This window comes from Siniperca chuatsi, linkage group LG19, assembly GCF_020085105.1.
Source record: "Siniperca chuatsi isolate FFG_IHB_CAS linkage group LG19, ASM2008510v1, whole genome shotgun sequence".
Taxonomy (NCBI): Eukaryota; Metazoa; Chordata; class Actinopteri; order Centrarchiformes; family Sinipercidae; genus Siniperca; species Siniperca chuatsi.
In genome coordinates, this window is record NC_058060.1 from 26,861,415 (window position 1) to 26,884,981 (window position 23,567).

At 40.3% G+C, this 23,567-nt stretch overlaps 1 long non-coding RNA gene and 1 pseudogene across 1 annotated transcript; both read left to right on the plus strand.

Moving 5' to 3' along the window:
- Positions 1-60: 60 nt before the first annotated feature.
- Positions 61-5,949, plus strand: LOC122866473 (annotated as a pseudogene).
- Positions 5,950-12,867: 6,918 nt separating this feature from the next.
- On the plus strand, positions 12,868-21,296 carry LOC122867029. The gene is made up of 3 exons (XR_006375853.1): positions 12,868-12,958; positions 16,711-17,542; positions 18,398-21,296. It is a non-coding gene; the product is annotated as an uncharacterized LOC122867029 (long non-coding RNA).
- Positions 21,297-23,567: the final 2,271 nt, after the last annotated feature.

Sequence of the window (23,567 nt, forward strand, 5' to 3'; positions counted from 1 at the left end):
AAAACCACCGTTATGTCATCTGCAAACTTGATAATGGTATCAGAACCATGTAGAGATGTGCAGTCGTAGGTGAAGAGGGGAGGACTCAGCACGCAGCCCTGTCTACTTTTATGACGATGGGGCGGGTTCTGGGTTCTGATTGGGTGACTGTTTGTCGGTCCAATTCAGCAAAGACACGTCTTCCTGTCTCATTATGTCTCATTATCTTCTTATCATGAACACAAACTATGCATACAGTATACAGTGAACGAGTTATGAGAATAAAAAACGGCCAAACCACCTCCTCCTGTTTAATCATTTATTTCCTGCATTTCAGGAAACGTAATGCTGTTTGTGGGTGCTGCAGACCGGTACTTCTTCTGCTCAGAATATCGCTGGTGACACGATCAGAGATTTTTCTCCTGTTGATCTTTTTGGATGGCAAGAAGTGGTTTTTCAGAACAGAGCACATTTGTGTACAGAATGATCTTGCCACAGACTGAAAGAGTAGATTCTGACTGGAAGATCAAAACTTTGATCCAATGACTTTATTCATCTTTGTTAGTTGTTAGTTGTCAACTGCATATAATGAGCAACATGCGTTTTTTCTAGGTTGAACTCTTCCATTAGTATGTATCATATTCATATGACAGTTCAAGCTGTTAGTAAGGGTTAAACACTCAGACGGAAGACGCTCTTCTTCCTGCTCTGAAGTTAAACCTGATAAATCCTCCCTCTGCTCTTAGACACAGTGACTCATCTCTGTCCACATATTTCCTGCTTCTGTGGTCTTTCACAGATCTGCCAGTTGACATACGGCTGTAAACAACAGCTACTGATGAGCCCCATTCTCTGCAGATCAGCAGGTGAAGCTGAACAGAAGAAACAGTGTTCAGGTTTGGATCGGAGCTGAGCTTTTATCTGTTGTGAGGAAGTGAAACTCTCAGACGTTCACCGTCTCTGAGAAGTGAAAATGGCTCAGCGAGGAGTTCAGCTGGACAAAGAGAAGTTCTGCTGTCCGATCTGTCTGGATCTACTGAAGGAGCCGGTGATTATTCCCTGTGGGCACAGCTACTGCATGAGCTGTATTAAAAAACACTGGGATGAAGAGGATCAGAGTAAAATTCGCAGCTGTCCTCAGTGCAGAAAGGGCTTCATACCGAGGCCTGTCCTGGTGAAAAACACCATGTTAGCAGAGGTAGTGGAGCATCTGAAGAAGACTGGACTCCAAGCTGCTCCTCGTCATCACTGCAACGCCGGACCTGGAGATGTGTCCTGTGATGTCTGCACTGGGAGGAAGCTGAAAGCCACCAAGTCCTGTCTGCAGTGTCTGGCCTCTTACTGTGAGCTCCACCTCCAGCCTCATTATGAATCCCGACTTTTCAAAAACACAAGCTGGTGAAGCCTCAGCAAAGCTCCAGGAGAACATGTGCTCGTCACCATGAGGTGATGAAGATGTTCTGTCGCACCGATCAGAAGTGTATCTGTTATCTCTGCTCTGTGGATGAACATAAAGGCCACGACACAGTCTCAGCTGCAGCAGAGAGGACTGAGAGGCAGAGAGAGCTCCGGGCGAGTCGGCAAAACATCCAGCAGAGAATCCAGGACAGAGAGAAAGACGTGAAGCTGCTTCAGCAGGAGGTGGAGGTCATCAATCGCTCTGCTGATAAAGCAGAGAGGGACAGCGAGACGGTCTTCACCCAGCTGGTCCGACTCATCGAGAAAAGATGCTCCGAAGTGAAGCAGCACCTCAGATCACAGCAGGAAACTGAAGTGAGTCGGGCCAAAGAGCTTCAGGAGAAGCTGGAGCAGGAGATCACTGAGCTGAGGAGGAAAGACTCTGAGCTGGAGCAGCTCTCACACATAGAGGATCACAGCAGGTTTCTACAGAGTTACCCCTCGCTGTCACGACTCAGTGAGTCTACATTCTCACCCAGCATCAATATCCGTCCTCTCAGGTACTTTGAGGATGTGACGGCGGCTGTGTCAGAGGTCCGAGATAAACTACAGGACATTCTTACTGAGGAATGGACCGAGATCTCACGGACAGAGACTGAAGTTCATGTTTTAATGACACCAGCAGAGCCCGAGACCAGAGCTGAGTTCTTCCAATGTTCATGTCAGATCGCAGTGGATCCAAACTCAGTGAACAAAAGGCTGTTATTATCTGAGGGGAGCAGAAAAGTGACCTGGATGTTTCAAGAACATTCATATTCTGATCATCCAGACAGATTCACTGAGTGTCTTCAGGTTCTGAGTAGAGAGAGTCTAACTGGACGTTGTTACTGGGAGGTGGAGTGGAGCGGGTTTGTTTTAGTAGCAGTCGCATACAAAAATATTAGCAGAACAGGAAGGGAAAGTAGATTCGGAGACAATGACAAGTCTTGGTCATTAGATTGTCAGAATAATGAATTCAGACATAAAAGAATGAAAACTTCCCTCTCAGTCCCTCCATCCTCCAGAGTAGGAGTGTTCCTGGATCACAGGGCAGGTATTCTGTCCTTCTACAGAGTCTCTGAAACCATGACTCTCCTCCACACAGTCCAGACCACATTCACTCAGCCCTTACATGCTGGACTTCGTGTTTGTTTTGGATCTGCTGAGTTTTGTCAGCTGCAGTAAACAGGAGTTATTAAAGCAGCAACTTTACTTAACTTTTGATTTTCACTCCATCTCTGTCGCTCTGTACTCACTGCTGAGTTGTTTCTACACTTCCTCACTCAAACAATGAGGAGGTGGGGCTTTGGATTCTCTGTCGATGCAGTTTGAGTTTCTGTAAGTGACGCATCACTTCCTGTGTGCTAAGGTGTTTTATTTTTCCTGTGAAAGAGCGAGCAGGAACACATCAGTTAGTAAGAACACATAACCCAAATGTATCCAGATGGAAACACAACCTGTTTTGTGCTCTGTATAGTTGTTGTGTTTGTTGAATGTGTGTGCCGTTGCTGTAATATTTTCTGCTCTCTCTGGTCCACTGCTTCGGCCTGAATGGAGCCAGCAGGAGAAGTTTGTTCCTTTATCACAGCTGAAGAAGTGAAAACAAGTTTCTTTGGTTTCCTTCACTTTGTAAATGTGTTGAGCAACGTGTAGTAAAGATAGAATGATGATGATAGAGAAGGGTTTCCTTGTTATGTTGAAATGTTGAGTTGGTGATGACAGTAATTTTAAGATAAAAATGGATTATTGATGGATATTTGTTTCCGTATAACTGCATCTGTTGATTATTGTTTGCTTTACATGAATGAATACAGTAAGTCAAAACCTTTTAGTCATTTTTATAACAAATTACAAGGGTTTCCAACACATGTAAGAATATTTTACTCTCCTAAAACTCTTATTTTTCTTCTTTGAGGCCTCATTGTACGACTGTTCAAAGTCAGATTCACCAAACTCTCTTAACTGTACATACTTGTCATAGTCGCTCATTTCAATGTAGAGAATCTTACCTATTCATGAGGAGGTGATCGTCATGAGATTTGATCGTTAGTATAATAGACGCCACCAAATCTCTACAAAAGGCAGCCTCTTCATTTGTGGAAAGGTTTTATTCAGAAAAATGTCACCGAGAGCAGACTGAAACAGAACAAATCCAGCAGAGTCAAGTGGTGGTGTAAGAGGACCTGAAACAATGAGAAGAAAATAACCGAAGAACCATCAACGTGTCATCAGAGCAGAGCTGTACTGTGACAGACATAAAGAGGGAACAGTTTCACATCAAGTCAAGTGGTGCTCACTGCAGATCTAAATGTGTGGAGCTTGACCTAGTCCAGCACAACTTATAACGTACAAAAACACAACTTTATAACTTTATTCACTGATTTTTGTGAAACTGGATCATACTTTAAGGAGAAAATATTTTCTGGTTTTCCCTCTGATGTCCTTTGCTTCAACTCTTGGTGATTTACAGAGTTTCCTGATGGACAGATAGCTTTACTTGTTGCTAACCACTAATTGCTGCTAGCTGTAGCTGTCGTTAGCGGGCAGCAAAACTGGGCTCAGCTGCCTCCCAGTGAACACGGCTGGACTGGGACTGAACACAGCCTCCAAGACCAACAGGAAGTAGGCAGTTTGAGGGGGGATGCCGCCCCCTTATTAGCAAAGTGACCTAAATCTGTCCCCCTTGTTAACCTGCTCAAAAGATGCTCTGTGCTTTGTCTCGTAGCGGCGCTTCACATTGTTGCTTTTAATAATCGCTACGATCTCGTAACATATGAGACACACTGGTGTTGAGCTGCCTGTGGAAAGATTGAATTGAGACTGTATGAAAAGCTGTTTCCGCTGTCTACTTTTATCTTTTTAGAGCACGCCATGTGAAATTAATTCTCCAACTTGTCTCAACCTATTATGAGGAGGTGATCGTCATGAGATTTGATTTAACTTGTTCCCAATGGGCCACCCCCCTTGTTAAAAATTAACAAATCGCCTACTGCCGACAGGGAATACTGTACCGAGGTTCAGAGAGTTCAGCTGCTGCTAATTGTAGTGCCGTTAGCTGTGTCAGCTAGATGCACGGGTAACCAAGCTAACTAGCCAATGGCTATTTAAAAGTGTCAACCTGCTGCACATCAGCAGGCTGTTTTCTCACAGTCATGGCTTTGAATGGAAAACACAGCATTTGATTTTACTTTGTGCGTCTCTGTGTTCATGTTACTAAGTTGTGATTTGCTGTTTCCCCGCAAGTGATAAATCAACAAACTCTATGGTCAGTCTGGCACACATCACCTAAAAGATGGGTACTTATAAGTGGTTGTTTTGCATCTCTCTGTGGTCATTTGCCTCTGTTTGTAGTTGTAGTCTTTTTGGCCGTTTATATGTCTTTGCAGTTGTTTTGTGTCTCTTTGTAGTTTTTGCGTTATATTGTGGTCATGTTACACCTTGTTAAGGTCGTTGTGCATGTCGTTGTAGTTTAGCACAAAGAATGTGTGTAGTTTGAAGTGTAGAAGACATACACCCTAAAATCTGTTGAGCTGGTGTCCCACTCAGATGATCAGTCTGATTTAAAATGTTTCATGTCTATCTTTGATGTAAAATGTTTAGTTTCGTGGGTTCACGTTGTTATTTTCCATGAAAAGTTCATGCAGAATGTTGAAAGCATGCCTTCTGGGGCGGCTGTGGCTTAGTGGCAGAGCGGGAGGCCAGCGGTTCCTCCAGCCCACATACCCAAGTGTCCTTGGGCAAGACACTGAACCCCATATTGCTCCCGAGGGCTGTACCTTCAGTGTACGTGTGAATGCGTTACTTTCTTTCAACTGATGAGCAGTTGGCACCTGCCATCAGCGTGTGAATGTGATATGTAGTTGATGCACTTTGAGTAGTCGGAAAAGACTAGAAAAGTGCTATACAAGTACAGAAAGTGAACTTTCACTGTTGATGGATGTCTATCTGTGATCAATTGAAAATAAAAGAGTTTTTTGTTGGGAAAATAAGAAATAAGAACCGTTATTTGTTTTTCAGGGTGGACCATTAAAGGGTCAGACCATCAGACAGCAGCACTGACCCACACACACCAGTGAACATGGAGGGATGTGTGATGTTTGACTTCAGCTGGTAGTTTGTTGGTTTGAACAGCAGGTGGCGCTTCTGCATCACAAACACCTGAGACTCAGACGGACGGGGAGACGAGCTGGGTTCAAACCTGTGACACCAACACACTTTAACAACTATTCTTTTAACTGCTTTTTCTCTTTATTATGGAGACGTCACACCTCGTCCTTCACATGTCAACAGACACCAAATAAAACAGATAATAATAAAAGAATTACAAACACAAATAGAAAGAAAAAAGAAAAGAAAAGAATCAGAAAGTAAAAGGAAAAATCTTTAGATTAACAGAAACAAGATATTTCATTCTGACTGAAACTTAAAATAAGAACAACTTATGAACACGTCAGCATCTCAAACATAAGTTGTCAGAACTGAACATTTTCCAAATATGAAAGAAAAATTTTCCTAAACAGTTTTTTCTCTTTTAGAGTTAATTTCTCAAATATAAAAAAATATATCTTAAATATATCTTAAATGTTTTTCTTCCAAAATAACAAAATACATCTCTTTTCAAAGTAATAAAGAATAATTCTACATTTCCTGTTGTCTAGAAAAAGATGGGACTAGATATTATCTCACCTCAACGTCTAACGTTCAGCTGGGACAGATGTTCTGCATCTTTACTCACATGAAACGTAGAATACATTTAAAATGAGCCTCTTTGATTGTGTTACTGCTGAATAAAAAATGGATTCTGTTGCATAAACAAGACTCTTCATCTAAAACTGTGCAGAGCTCATTTTAAACAAAGAGGCAAAAGAAGAAAAAGCATCAGATTGTGTGATTTGACCTTCGACTGAGGAGGCAGTCGTCACTGTCTCCTCTAATTCAGTTCACTGGAACGTTTATTTTCTTTTATTTAAATATTATAAATAATGTTTAGTAGGGAAATGAAACTCTGTCCTTCAGTCAGTAAATGACTTGAGTTTTTTTCATCTTTAAAGTGTTTCAGTTTCCATTTACAGAAATGAACTGAGGGGCGTTCAGAGACGTCGAGCTCAGAAATGAGAACATGGAGGTGGATATTCTTCTTTTCATATATATATTATATTCTATTATCAGATTATTATTCCTCGTGTATTAATGTAAAGCAGGATGTTGCTGCTGCAGCTGGTGGAGCTGGAGCTCATGTTGAACCGGTTTGTATCGGACTGCAGCTGATGATGCTTTTCATTCTGGATCCATCTGCCGATTCTTTTCTCCGTCGATCCATCGATCGATCGGTTTGGAAAACTGGTGAAAACGGTGAGAAACGCCGTCACGACGACCCAGAGCCCAAAGCGACGCCTTCACCGTGTCGTCGTGTCCGACCGACAGTCCGAAGCTCGACGTTATTAACAAACATCACAGTTATTACAGTCGTTCAGAGGAAAAGCAGCAGATCTGCACATCTGAGGAGCTGCAGCCAGGAAGGGATTTCAATCATCAAAACAGCTGCAGATTAATTTTCAGTCGCCTAATCGATTCAGCTGAACTCGTATAAACTGTCGGGGAGTTAAATTTATAACAAAACATCGGATTTAATAAACTCTTCATGTGTTTTTCTGTATAAATCTTATTTCCCTCTGAGACGTACTTTACTTGAGTGAATGTACTTTGTTACTTTGCACCACTGTTGTGCACAAACATAATGTATGAATGTTTGAAAAGACACACAACACGTCGAAGAAGAGGCGGAGGTTTGTAATTGGATGGAGGAGGATGAAGATGAAGATGAAGAAGGATCAGTCTGAGCTGCACGTTTGAGTGTTTGAGTGATTTTAGTGATGTTAAATCAGAAGAAGCAGCTGGTGTCCGCGACTCTTCACCTCCATCACTCTGCTCCTTTCATCTCAACCTGAGGGGGGGTCAGGGGCCGCGGCTCAGTGGGGCCCCCGTCTGGACCTGCTTCATTAGGAACGTCCTGTTAATAACAAGACGAAGAAGAAGAGCTGCTGCAGGCGGAAACTGGTGAGAAATTACCAAACTTATTTCTTTGTAATATTTAGATTTTTTATCTTGAAGTTCGACTGTAAAATCTTGTTTTTGACCAAATGTTCAAATGTTTTTTTTACCTACAAAATACTGGATTTGTATTTTCTCGCCAGCTCTGCATAAGTGGTTAAAAAATAAAAAATGACCTGTATGCATTTATTGCAATTTGTCACTTAACTGATTTTTTAATGTGTTCTGTTGCTGTGTGTTTCTATTAGTCAGTCTGATGATACAATCAATCAATCATCTGTATAAAAAAGGAAGAAAAGAGGAAAAGAAACAGAAAACCAAATGCACAGTAAATACACGACCATCAAATAAAAACAAGGAGAAACATTTTATGTCACATGTGGCGACAGTGAGGGATGAGATAAAATACAGAAATTAGAAAACAAAGAACAAAGACAAAATGAAAACAAAGAGAAAACAGGGAAATAAAGAAACAGAATCTCACTCCAACACAACAGAGAACACAACTAAAAGTTATTCCAGTGACTCAACAGCAACATCCCGGTAAAGTTTCATTTTCTGAATTGTTTAATGAATCACTTAGATTTCATATTTGTTGTCTTTGTGTTCTTTTGGCTGCTAATTCGAGTTTTAAAATCCACAAAAACTCCTATGCAGTTTTGTTTGGGACACCTGAACGGCCAAAAGTACCTGGATACCTGATCAAAGTACATTAAGTACATGGCCAAAAGTATGTGGACAGCTGAGCCTCCACTCTGCTGCTCCTGTTTTGATCCCTTTGTGTACTTGAGCTCCTCTTGTTTCCTCCTCCCCTCCTCTCAGCTTTCATCTTGTAGCTCCTCCATATTCTCTCCGTCCTCCTAATGCTCTCTTGTTGCGTCTCAGTGGTTAAACCCCACCTGCTCCCTTCGCTCCTGACGGCACACAGAAACATGTCAGAGGCTTTCTGGCCTCTTGATGAACGCTGCCTTCTCTCCGCGGTGCAACGTCTGAGTGCGACTACAGAGAAAGGAGCTGCGAACACCTCAAATGTCTTTTCTAGTTTTCTTTTATTGTCTAAAATATCTAAATGTTTATTTCCCTGTGTTACATCAGCAGCTCTGGGCTTCTTTTGTGTCGCACTTTTACATGAACACAAAATAAAGTCAAATAATTCAGACGTTAAAGGTTCCTCTGCGTCAAATCAAAATCACTCAAACACGTCGTGAACTTTATTAATAACTCTTTAATGTTCCCACCACAAAACAATGGGAAATGTATTATTATCATTATTATTATTGTTATCATTATTATTTGGCTGACAACACAGCCCATTTACAGTAAAAGCTCACTTTCAACAATCTGCATGAATCGTTCTCTATCAAAGTGAAATAAAAGACTATTTTTTAAATTTAATATATTTTTATGGACCAGAAACGTGTAAAAGTGTAAATGAAAATACAGACACAGTCTCTTTCTCTCATTTTACCCTCGGAAGCTAAACTATATTTAATAAAGTCATGACACCTGCTGAGAGAGGATCGCCACCTGACAGCAGCAGTGCATCATGGGAATGTTTTCTGGGCCTAACAGACCAGTTCAGTTAATAAGTTACTAAACTAGGTGATAAATATCTGAGTTATTTCATGAAGAGTCTGTTTTATCTGTTTAAACACTTGAATATGTTATTTATGATTTAATGTTCAGTGGTACAAACCAACAGAAGGGAAGACTCGGATTAAACTGTTGCTGTTGAGCCTGAAGGAGAAAGTGACGGATGTTTCTGTGTTTACAGCTAACAGCACAGGTACAGGTGAGCCTCCAGGTGTGTGACGCTCTCAGGTTACCTGTGTGTGTGTGTGTGTGTGTGTGTGTGTGTGTGTGTGAGACTGCTGCTGTTTGGATCAAACACTCGCTGCTTGTTTTGTGTTTTCATCGGCTCATTAACTTCAACAAGACAACAGACTGTCTGTCCCAACGGCAACATGTCCACATGTGGACAGTCAGGGGACAGGAAGTCAGAAAAGAGGAAGTCAGGGAACACGAAGAGACTTTTGCGTAAACATGGGGACCTCAGGAAATCCAGCAGAATCCATAATGAGTCTCTGTTAAAATGTCCCCCTTTCCAACGAGGAGAGAGACACGAGACCACTTCAGTGCATCAAACAGCCGAGCTTCATCTCTTCTTCTCTGATTGTAACGGTGTTTCATCTCCTCTTCTTCTGTGGTTCCAGCAGGGTTTTTGTTGCCCCCATGTTGCTGTCTCTCCCCCATCCATCACCATGTTGTTTACTAACAGCTGATCAGAGAGCTGATTATCAGATCAAACTTTCAAAGGACGTCTTCAAACGTCCCGACAGACTCACCTGATGACATCATTAGATAACATGATCAGGTAATTATAATCAGACAACGCTGACTCAGCAAACCGCTTCATGTTTTGAGGCTTTAATCAGACTTTGATCCAGGATTGAACCAAACCATCATTTAATTTTAGGATTTTTCCAGAGACGATGTCATTTTCCATCAGAAAGTTTTCCAAACCACAGAAAATGAATCAGCTTGAACTGATCTAGATCTGCTCAATATGAAAAGTGCAGTGAGATAACTTCTGTTATGAATTAATGCCACATAAATAAAAGTGAATTGAAAGTGAACTGAATAAAAGAATCTGGGGTTAGATGCATAAAACTCTGTAGATTCATGAAGCCGTGTGTTTGTCTGGTTCTTTATGTGTTGCTGGTATCTGGTTAACACTAGCAGCACTGGTTTGTATTGGAAGCTGCAGCCCATGATCATGAATATCAGATCGTCTACCAAAGCCTTACTGATACATGATTTGATTCTGGAGCATAATCTGGACATGACTGGTTTGTGTGAAACATGGCTGAAACCAAATGTTTTCTTACCATTAAATGAAGCTTCCCCACCTGACTACACCAACTCCCACGCTGCGCGGGCCACTGAACAGGGTGGAGGTGTTGCGTTCATCTTTAAGTCTATTTTCAACTTCAAACGGGAAAATAAATTGAATTCATTTGAGGCTCTGGTATAAAAACCATCGCTATCAACTCTAAACTGCTTTGTTCAAGTAAATGGATTCCACCTTGTGGTTCTCTGTAGACCACCGGGGCCTTACTCCCAATGTTTAGAAGAATTTTATTTCTCACTCTGATAAGATCTTAGTTATTGATGACTTCAGTATTCACTTAAATAATTCAATTAATTTATATAGCGCCAATTCATAACAGAAGTTATCTCATTGCACTTTTCCTACAGAGCAGGTCTAGACCGAACTCTTTATAATATTAATTACAGAGACCCAACAAATCCCACCACGAGCAAGCACTTGGCCACAGCGGCAAGGAAAAACTTCCTTTAAGAGGCAGAAACCTCGAGCAGAACCAGACTCAATGGTGGGCGGCCATCCGCCGCTGCCGTGTTAGGTTTAAATAAGGTCTCTAACCCTCTAAGTACAGCCTTTATGGCACTTATTGATACTCTTGGTTTCACTCAGTTTGTACATGAACCTGCTCTGGATGTTTCTTCTGTCTCATCCGTGGTGTCGGCCACTTTCTAGTTCTATTTAAAGCGACACTAGCACATACACATTGGCTACTTTAATGACACTTAATGAACAATTGCCTGCAGTCCTGGCTCCTGTCTCGACAGCAATTGTACTAGTGACTTAAACTCAGCCCTTTCTACCCTTCTAGATTCAGTTGCACCTATTTCTACCAACACTAGATGGTCAAAGAGGTCTACACCCTGGTTTCCAGAGGAAACACGTGCTCTGAGGCCGGCCTGCAGGAGACTGGAGCGTAAATAGTGAAAATCAAACCTTGCATGGCATGAGAGTGTACTGACCAACAGGCGTGCTCTGACTTCGGCAGGAACAGCTTGTTTCTCTCGCTTAATCAGCAACAACAAACACAAGCCCAGATTTCTTTTTGATTCTGTAGCTAAACTTATCAAAAGCAGCCGTCTGTCTATATGACTTCTTGTAGTAAAATATATGAGATAAGACACAAAATGACTTCCTCATCTCCAGCTACCTCTGCAGAATCGGTGGTACAATACTCACATGCTGAATCCCAGCTAGTCTCAGTTCTTACACATTTTCAAACTCGCTCTCTAGACTTTGTCTAAAATGGTTTTAGCTTCAAAATGTCTCCGTGACCCTCTTCCAGCTAAACGTTTTAAAGATCTTTGGCCATCTCTGGGACCTACAATGCTGAATATTGTTAATTTATCACTTACAACTGGCACTGTCCCAACTAGCTTGAAGACTGCTGTGGTTAAACCACTACTTAAGAAGAAGCACCTTGATCCAGGATCTCTCAGTAACTACAGACCAGCGTCTAACCTTCCATTCTTTTCAAAATGTTAGAAAGAGTTGTGTCTCAGCTACTTTCAGCTCACGTAAGTATCAGCAATCTTTTTGAACCTTTTCAATCTGCCTTTAGGGCCTGTCCCTCCACTGAAACTGCACTGACTAAAGTGGTAAATGACATTTTGCTTACCACCGTGTCGTGCCAGCAGTAAAGCATCCTGAGACCATTCATGTGTGGGGTCGCTTCTCAGCCAAGGGAGTGGGCTCACTCACAATTTTGCCTAAGAACACAGCCATGAATAAAGACTGGTACCAAAAATCCTCCGAGAGCAACTTCTCCCAACCATCCAAGAACAGTTTGGTGACGAACATGACTGAGCACCTTGCCACGAGGAAAAAGTGATAACTAAGTGGCTCAGGGAACAAAACATTGTGTGTTGCAACAAGGTTCTCCAACAGAACATCTGTCATTACATACAGCTATGGTTTTTTATAGCTCCTATATCATTAATTCATCACGTGTAAAGAAAAGATGAAATTCATCATAAATAAATGAAGTTAACCAATGATCCTTTGATTGACAGTTGACCAAACGCTGTGTCGACTGAAAGAATAAAAACACAATCAGTGAAAACAACCTTATCTGATATTTAATCGTCATCTCACCTGCAGATTTCTCTAATAATCTGTGTGAATGCTGGTCTGAGGTCAGTGTGAGGCGACACACCCTTCTTTTATAAACAGCAGCTTACAGTGCAATGAGATGAGTGAGATGGTGTCTGAACCTGGTGCTCACAGGTAACCAACTCTGGCTTTTAGACTCATTTAAGTTTTACTAAAACAATAAAAATAACAAGATGCCGAAAGACAGTAAATATATATATATATATATATATATATATATATATATAACTGTTGTGTCCTTCACTGTAACCTTCACGATAACTCACCGTAGAGTGTAAAGACACTGAACGGATAATGAACTGATGAGGATCAGGTGCTGAGGACAGTCATGTGATCACAGGTGTGTGTGTATGTGTAGCAGTAAGCTAGCAGCATGCCACAGAGGAGCCGAGGTGTTAGCGTAGTTAGCGTAGCTGACATTCCTGCTGCGGATCAGTGACGAGGACAAAGAAACAGCATCCATCATGTGACAGCTTCACACTCCACCGTCTGCAGGTAACACACCTGAGTGACACAGCTGAACGTGCTCACAGACACCCGACACCTGGACTATAACAGACTCACTCCGTCACTTTCACCTGCAGTTCGAGCTGAACTTGTTAGTGTTAATTATTTAACATTAACAGAGTTCAGGTGGACAGACAGACAGGTAGTCAGACAGGTACAGAGACAGACAGACAGGTAGTCAGTGAGCAGCAGATCTGGGGTCAGATCAGTTGCTTCTTGATAAACAGGTGAGTCAGAGATCTCAGGTGTGATTAGACGATGAACAGTTTATTCTGACTGAAAACGACTGCGTCATCACTTCTTCCTAAGTCATGTGACTTATTCCTCTTCAGGTCTGATGACACATAAACTACCATTGATGCTGATTGGATGGTTTTTCACCCAATAGGATTTTTTGTGAAATCCTCTTCTTCTCTTTCTCTCTGAGAGTCATATGTCATATGAGTCATTGATACCTGTCCCATACAGCCAGTTAGCTTAGCTTAGCATAAAGACTGGAAACCACTAGCTTAGCTTAGCATAAAGACTGAAAACAGCTATCTTAGCTTAGCATAAAGACTGAAAACAGCTATCTTAGCTTAGTTTAGCATAAAGACTGGAAACAGCGTGTGTGTGTGTGTGTGTGAGTGTGTGTGTCCCTCATGTCCTCAGTTTAATCTCTGAAATGTTTCCGTCTCTGTTTACTGAATCTGGATTAAATCTTTTAATCTGTTTGTTACTGAACCCAAATGAAACCTGTTTCTTCTTCTGCTGCTGGAGAACTAAACCACAGAAGAAGAACAGCAGGGCCAGTTTGTGTTGTGTTTGATTTCTCATCATCAGACTCAGCTTTGATCAATATGTTGATTCACTCTGTCAGCTGGTTTTTATTGTCACATTAAATATGTTTTCTGAAACATCAGAAGGAGAGAGAAGACGTTCATCAATCTCTTCATTACTAATTAAAGAGTAACTCTGCAGGAAAGACTCCTTATTGACTGCGATTGATCAGAAGATTTTGATTCACAGAGCAAGAAAACATCTTGTTGGTGAAACCAGAAATGAAGGAAAAATGTTTCATTTTGATAATAATAATTATTAATAATAATTCATTAATATTTGACCTAAACTAATAGTTTAACTTTTAGTTCATGAGCAGTTTTGATGAAATGAGAAATAAGATAATATAACTTTCTATCCTAATAATTATTTCTAATCTTTTCATTTTCAATAATTATTTGTCAGATTCACTTTTATACATAACAGAAATATTTAAACCTGAGGATGATTAAACTGAGTCCATGACAGACCCCAGACCTGATCCAAAAGAGACCCAGGGTCAGTTAGACCAGATCCAAACTTTTAGTGCAATATCTTTACAGTGTAAGTTTAAATGATGGGATGAAGGTCATGTTATTATCTTTAACCCTTTATTATTAACCCTTTATTAATCCTTTATTATTAATCCTTTATTATTAATCCTTTATTATTTACCCTTTATTATTGACCCTTTATTATTAATCCTTTATTATAACCCTTTATTATTAATCATTTATTATTAACCCTTTATTAACCCTTTATTAACCCTTTATTATTAATCATTTATTATTAACCCTTTATTATTAACCCTTTATTAACCCTTTATTATTAACCCTTTATTATTAATCATTTATTATTAACCCTTTATTATTAACCCTTTATTATTAATCCTTTATTATTAACCCTTTATTATTAATCATTTATTATTTACCCTTTATTATTAATCATTTATTATTTATCCTTTATTATTAACCCTTTATTAATCCTTTATTATTAACCCTTTATTATTAATCATTTATTATTAATCCTTTATTATAACCCTTTATTATTAATCATTTATTATTAACCCTTTATTAACCCTTTATTATTAATCATTTATTATTAACCCTTTATTATTAATCCTTTATTATTTACCCTTTATTATTAACCCTTTATTATTAATCCTTTATTATTTACCCTTTATTATTAACCCTTTATTAATCCTTTATTATTAACCCTTTATTATTAACCCTTTATTATTAATCATTTATTATTTACCCTTTATTATTAACCCTTTATTATTAATCATTTATTATTAATCCTTTATTATTTACCCTTTATTATTGACCATTTATTATTAATCCTTTATTATTTACCCTTTATTATTGACCATTTATTATTAATCCTTTATTATAACCCTTTATTATTAATCATTTATTATTAACCCTTTATTAACCCTTTATTATTAATCATTTATTATTAACCCTTTATTATTAACCCTTTATTAACCCTTTATTATTAACCCTTTATTATTAATCATTTATTATTAACCCTTTATTAATACTTTATTATTAACCCTTTATTATTAATCATTTATTATTTACCCTTTATTATTAACCCTTTATTAATCCTTTATTATTTACCCTTTATTATTAATCATTTATTATTAACCCTTTATTATTAATCCTTTATTATTTACCCTTTATTATTAACCCTTTATTAATCCTTTATTATTAACCCTTTATTATTAATCATTTATTATTAACCCTTTATTATTAACCCTTTATTATTAATCATTTATTATTTACCCTTTATTATTAATCATTTATTATTTATCCTTTATTATTAACCCTTTATTAATCCTTTATTATTTACCCTTTATTATTAATCATTTATTATTAACCCTTTATTATTAACCCTTTATTATTAATCATTTATTATTTACCCTTTATTATTAATCATTTATTATTTATCCTTTATTATTAACCCTTTATTAATCCTTTATTATTAACCCTTTATTATTAATCATTTATTATTAATCCTTTATTATTAACCCTTCATTATTAATCATTTATTATTAACCCTTTATTATTAACCCTTTATTAACCCTTTATTATTAACCCTTTATTATTAATCATTTATTATTAACCCTTTATTAACCATTTATTATTAATCCTTTATGAGTAACCCTTTATTAATCCTTTATTATTTACCCTTTATTATTAATCATTTATTATTTACCCTTTATTATTAACCCTTTATTAATCATTTATTATTTACCCTTTATTATTAATCATTTATTATTAACCCTTTATTATTAACCCTTTATTAACCCTTTATTATTAACCCTTTATTAATCCTTTATTATTTACCCTTTACTAACCCTTTATTATTAACCCTTTATTACTAACCCTATATTATCAACCCTTTACTAACCCTTTATTATCAACCCTTTATTATTAACCCTTTATTAATCCTTTATTATTAACCCTTTATTATTAATACTTTATTATTAACCCTTTACTAACCCTTTATTATTAACCCTTTATTATTAACCCTTTATTATTAACCCTTTATTATTAATCCTTTATTATTAACCCTTTACTAACCCTTTATTATTAACCCTTTATTATTAATCCTTTATTAACCCTTTATTATTAACCCTTTATTATTAATCCTTTACTAACCCTTTATTATTAACCCTTTATTATCAACCCTTTATTAACCCTTTATTACTAATCCTTTATTATTAACCCTTTATTATTAATCCTTTATTAACCCTTTATTATTAACCCTTTATTATTAACCCTTTACTAACCCTTTATTATTAACCCTTTATTAATCCCTGCTGTGTGTGTGACTAACTGAGGAAGGTTTTGGATCATTGCTGTGACGTCCACATTATCTGATCTCTCTCTCTCTCTCTCTCTCTCTCTCTCCATTCTCTCTCTCTGAATGTGTAGTGGGTGTCTCTCACCCTCAGGTCCAGACTTGTCTCGTCAGTCTGGTTCTCGTCTCTTTAAAGATAAACTTCATTCTTCTTCATTCAACCACAAACACTTCCTGTTCTGTCAAAACAGCAGAAGAAGAAACAGCTGCCGCTCCCTGCACACAGGAAACCCTCACAGACCTCACACTGTACCTGGTCCTGGTCCTGATAATGGACTTTTTTGCGTGTTGTTCATTTTTCAATGAACTCTGTCACTTCTCTTAATTTTACTGTCACACTCTGCCATTTTTAACCTGGACCTGGTTCTGATTTTGGACCTGTACCTAAGCCTGATTCATTATTGGCTCTGGACCTGGACTTGAGCTCACACTGATTGTACTGACCCAGATCTGGTCCTCATTATCAACCTTTACTGCAACACACTGTTGTTTTTAACCTGAACCAGGACCAAGACCTGTTCCTATGGACAGAGAGCTGATCCAGCACCTGACCCAGCACTGTGCAGACTTGGACCTGAACCTGGATCTGGTCCTGATCTCACACTGCACTGGTCTTGAACCTGATAATTGACCTTGTTCCTATTGTTCATTCCTAAATTAACACATTAAAACTGGACCTGGACCTTTTACTGTCATTCACTGTCATCTATGGACCTGGTTCTGGTCTGTTACCTGAACCTGGTCCTGGCCCTCTATATACAGACATGTATGTATGATAATGTTAATGAAAAGTGTTTCAGGTGGGTGAGTTTGCTGCTCTCATCCTTCTGTTAACAGTTTGTGGTTCATTAAGAGAACACAAACTGTCTGAGAGAGAGCTGTGTCCAGGTGTGGACAGACAGACAGGTAGGCAGACAGGTAGGCAGACAGGTAGGCAGACAGGCAGACAGACAGTCTTCTGTTGCTGTTCTTTCTACTTTGTTTTCATTGTTCCTCTTCTTGTTGACTTTTTTCTACTCTTTTTCTTCCTGTTTTTATTTCCCCTGTTGTCTCTGTTGCCCCTGTTGCCTCTGTTGCCCCTGTTGCCTGTTGACCATGTTGTCCCTGTTGCCTCTGTTGCCTCTGTTGCCCCTGTTGCCTGTTGACCATGTTGTCCCTGTTGCCTCTGTTGCCTCTGTTGCCCCTGTTGCCTGTTGTCCCTGTTGTCCCTGTTGCCTCTGATGCCTCTGTTGCCCCTGTTGCCTGTTGACTATGTTGTCCCTGTTGCCTGTTGCCCCTGTTGCCTGTTGACTGTTGCCTCTGTTGCCTCTGTTGCCTGTTGTCCCTGTTGCCTCTGTTGCCTCTGTTGCCCCTGTTGCCTGTTGTCCATGTTGTCCCTGTTGCCTCTGATGCCTCTGTTGCCCCTGTTGCCTGTTGACCATGTTGTTCCTGTTGCCTCTGTTGCCCCTGTTGCCTGTTGACCCTGTTGCCTCTCTTGCCTCTCTTTCCCCTGTTGCCTGTTGTCCCTGTTGTCCCTGTTGCCTCTGTTGCCCCTGTTGGCTGTTGACTATGTTGTCCCTGTTGCCTCTGTTGTCCCTGTTGCCCCTGTTGCCTGTTGACCCTGTTGCCCCTGTTGCCTCTCTTGCCTCTCTTTCCCCTGTTGCCTGTTGCCCATGTTGTCTCGCTTGCCGCTGTTGGCTGTTGCCCCTGTTGCCCTCTGCGCTGTCTAGTTTATGTTAGCGTCGACAGCGTTGCGGCTCATCTCGTCCGTTTGTTCCTCAGCAGGAGATTGTTTTGAAGAGACATCAAAGCTACCAGCATGTTGCTGCTGCTGCTGCTGCTGGCGGCCATGACGGCTTCATGCCTACGTGATGTTTGTACAAGTCCTGACAGCGAGATGAAGAAGAGACGAAGAAGAGATAAAGAAGAGAGACGGACGGATGGAGAGAACAGATAGACGACAGACACAGATTAAAAGGCAACAGGTATGACTGGTTTGGATCCAAATAAACAACCAGAGGTCAGGTGATGTTTCCCAGCATGCAGCAGGGTGATGACATCTCAGGAACAAATCTGATTGGACGCAAGGAGGTGGTTATGAAGTAACAGGTGATTGGTTCAGTTTGAGCCATGACACAATGACATCAGCACAGGACAAACAGGAAGTTACAGTTTCAACAAAGTCCTTCACCTGAATTCCAATCAGACACTCAGATACTGCAACTGTACTGCAACTGTACAGCAACTGTACTGCAACTGTACTGCATACACACTACAGCTGTGGTTTGAAGCCACAGTAGCAGCTCTATGGATGCTAATGTCTGCATGTCTGCCTACCTGCCTGTCTGTCTGCATGTCTGTCCTCCACTTTGGTCCCGACTGAAACATCATGTGATGAAACGTGCTTCATCGTTCATGCTCCCCTCAGGATGAACTGTAATAACTCTGGTGATCCTCTGACTTTCCATCTAGCGCCACCATCAGGTCGACATGTTAATGTGTGCAGAACTAATGACATTCCCATCAGCTGTTTCCATCGTGTTTCCCATCGTCTGAGCTTTTAATGACGTCATCTCGCTGTGTCTTCTTGTGCGATGCTTTAATGGCAGCGACTGGAGAATCAGCTCGACCAGCTGTTTACCTCCATCAGCCAATGAGCTCGTGTTCTCACAGCAGCAGCAGCGGGTGGAAACAAGGATTTATTTACATTTTGACTACAGACAACCAGCAACTGTGAGCTGTCGTCTGCATAACTGCATATTTAACAGGGTTTTAGGGTGATTTCAATGTTCATTGCTCATTTCTTCAGTTTTAAAAAGTAGTAAAACATTGAAGTAAAAACCAGTCCACTACAACACTGTTACAACACACTAAAATAAAGTAGATTTCCACTGATTAAACCTTCTGTTCGCCATCCAATCAGAGTACTTTTCTCCTGCTAACAAACATCTGATTGGTTTCCTCTCGATGTCTTGCCTGAACATTCTGTTTGACCAGGAAATACGTCACTTTAAAGAAGCCTGAAGCTCTCAGAATGATCCCTCAGTGATCCTAAACATCTTATCAACCTTTGAGCCACAAAAATATCCTGATTTTCCAGAGAGCTGTAAACATCATCGGGCTGAGATGCTATCAGAGCGCGATGCTCTGAGCAGATAGAGATCAGACCGGCACTGTCATGCCTCTTTAAGAAGACAGTACATTTCTATGAGTCGTCCTGCTCTGATAAGACTTCTCACGGCACGAAAAACACAGAGTATCAACACACTTGTGTAACACACCAGCACACAACATAACACAACACATAACATGACACACAAATAGACTCTGAAATTACATGCTGTATATTAGTGCAGTTTGATAGTTTTTATCTTTTCTTTCATCTTTGTTTCCAAAGTTTTGCTTTTTTGGCTTTGAAGCTGATATGATTTTCATTTCTTTCTGCTGCAGCTATTTGTTTATAGGGGTCCCCCTCCACCCTCCATCGTCCATCCATCTTCTGCCTCTTCTCCAGCTGCAGCTCTTTGTGTCCGCAGCGAAATCAACTCATTTCAATGGAACTTCTGTGATTCACGTTTTACATTGAGTTCAACTTCCGTGAACTTTGACCTGTGAATTTACATTGTTGACCAACTGCAGGGTTTTTTCAAAGTCTAACACAGTGGGCCTCAAACAAAATCAACTGCACTCCCCCAAACCCCCACCTCCACATTTTAAAACTGTTTGAGTTTTGTGTCGGTATATCTACATATTGTCAACACAAAAAAGTTGATATAAATGGCTTTTTTTACTCCTATTGTTATTCTTTGTCTTACTTCTATATGCTCTAAGTTTTGGAACAACAGCTCCCATAATGCTTTGGGGGATGTAAACAGGGAGTATAATGTTGCCATGGAGTCAGTGACTTAGCTGTGAGATACAACTTGAGCTATTTAGTCAAACTGTCCCCATCAAAAGTAGATGAATCAGCTGTTAGCAGCTCCTGTCTGCAGTGGAAAAACTACATCATCTGCAAAGAAGCAGAGATGCATGATGGTTAAAAGAAAGTTTCAGCATATTTCAACCTGGCACCTCTGTTAAACAAAAAAAACATATATCACATATATCAGGGTGAGCTGCTAGAGTCTCCTACAGTTTCTGAATACACGATTTTTACATGAATCATTTCAAAGGTTCTGAGTCTCTGAGTCCGGCCTAAAGCATACACAGGAAGTAGCTGCCTGGAACAGCCATGTTGACTAACTGCATAGGGATCTACATCTGGGTCAACTTACCAGCTGACCTAATTACTCTCAATATTCATAAGCACACACCAGTTTGTTTAGACTTTCAGCAGATGTAAAGCCTCTGCAGGTAGCTGTAAAGTTTATTCCAGGTGACTAGTTTCTGTGTTTACTTTGGGTCAGACTCAGAGACAAGAGTTTGAAATGATTCATGTAAAAATCACGTTTATTCAGAAAGCTGCAGGAGACTCAGCAGCTCGCCCTAATATACGTTTTGTCCTCGTTTCCCTGCAAGTCAGCACGACCCACAGAGTCACAATGGACACATACGACAGGTTAAATAAACCAGAATGTTCTTTATTGTTTATTAATGTTATGTCAGATGACCCTGTTGTGCAACAGTTTAATCCATTATTGTACCATTACTTACGGTACATTAAAGTTATAAGTCCTGTTAATATGTCTAAACTTTATTTCCTTTAATTCTTTCTTCATCTCCTGTCTCTCCCTCCCTCCGTCTGTCTGTCTGTCTGTGTCTCTGTTGTAAATCACAACCATGTAGCATCAAATTGAAAACATCCATTAGTGTGGAGCCACATCAGAGTGAGAGGATGGATGGATGGAGGGGCAGATGGAGGGGTGGGGGGCAGATGTGTGGATGTTTGGAAAGGTATCTCATGTCAGTGGACGGGATGATTTATTTAGCGGAGAAGAAGCAGAAGAAGAGGAAGAGGGATGAAATGATTTGCGTGTGAAAAAGCAACGATGGAGATCAGCAGAGAAGAAGAAAAAGAAGATAAGAAGATAAGAAGACAGGATGAGGTGATTGTTGGTGAAAGGATAAAATTACACAGCTCAGGATTATCTGTACTCAGCTCACCTGGTTTACAGGTGAGAGACAGGTGAGGCGTTGGCTGATGGGCTGAGAGCTGCTAAAGCTTCCAAACATCTTTTACCCACAAGTCTGATCTACGAAAACACATTTCAGACATCAGCCAATCAGAGGAGAGTACTTCCTGTCTCAAAATGACTGGGAACGTGTCGTTCATTCGAGGTCACACCTGTCAGAACGTTTATGTTCTTTTTGTTTCTGCGACAGAATGATGAGAAACTTTGTTCCCCAGAAAGATTTGCAGGATATGTATATTACAGTTAGTTATAGTATATAATCAGTCTGAAATGTCTTTTAACTGTATGAGATTACTGTTGGTAACTTCTCTGTGCCTGTATGAACAGAGCTGGTTTGACTGAACACATTTGACTGAGCCACAAACTTCACAAGTCCAGAGAGGCACAGATCAGGAATGTCTCAAAGCAGCTTCAGCTCCCAAGATCATCAGTGCTAATTACTGTACAGCTAGCTGAGAACAGTGGTCTCTCTGCTGAGCTCGGGAGGAAAACCCAAACTGTCACCTCTGATGAGAGACTTGGTCTTGAGTCAGAGGTAATCCAGGAAGTGTTGCACACATTAACATGTCGACCTGATGGAAAGTCAGAGGATCAGCAGAGTTATTACAGTTCATCCTGAGGGGAGCATGAACGATGAAGCACGTTTCATCACAGTCCAGCAGCTGCTGATGTTTCAGTGTGGACCAAAGAGACAGACAGACAGAGAGACAAAGAGACAGACAGACAGAGAGACAGGCAGACAGACAGACAGACGGATGGAGATTAGCATCCACAACAGGTGAGAAGCTGTCTTGCAGGTGTCACCGTCTTCTACAGGAAACTAATGAAATACGTTGTCAGTGAACAACACATTCATCAACATTTCGACGTGTTGATGAACGTTTCCTCATTATGTTGATAAGAAACAAACTTAAGTCTCTTTCAAAATGTGTTTGCTGTTGAATAAATTAGTAGAATAGAAATGTCATTTTGGAGGGAAGATAAACGTGCAGCAGTATAATCTCAGGTGTGACGTGTCACTAAAACTCTTCACCAACTAAACCACTTTTTTCCTAAGATACGACACCTGTGGAGGTTAATTAACCGCACATGAAGTTCACTTGTGAAAATGAACACGCAGCCAGTCTGTACGGATGCATCTCTGTCACCGACAATGGTGTTCTTTTTTAACCTTCACCTGTACACTCACCTGTACCAGCTGGACACTCACCTGGTACTCTTACCTGCTGCTGGATTCTCCCTGGTGCTGGAGTTGGACACTGAACTGGTACTACATGGACATTGGCCAAGTACTCTCACCTGATATTAAACAGTCAGGTGCTCTTACCTGCCACTAGACATTCACCTGATATTCTCACATGGTGGCAGTCACTTACCTAGAAACTCACCTGGACACTCGCCAGGTGCTCTCACTCACCTGAAGCCAGATATTCACTTCAGCTGGACACTCACCTGGTGCTGGACGCTCACCTGGTGCCCTCACCTGGTGCTGGACGCTTACCTGGTGCCCTCACCTGGTGCCCTCACCTGGTGCCCTCACCTGGTGCCCTCACCTGGTGCTGGACGCTTACCTGGTGCCCTCACCTGGTGCCCTCACCTGGTGCCCTCACCTGGTGCCCTCACCTGGTGCTGGACGCTTACCTGGTGCCCTCACCTGGTGCCCTCACCTGGTGCCCTCACCTGGTGCTGGACGCTCACCTGGTGCTGTCACCTGTCTGGAACAAACCATTTTGAAATGAAAAGAATATCAGAGTGGTAGAACAGAGACGTAAACCGGACTTCATTTTCCGACTGTGAATAAAGTACGTGTGTGATACTTG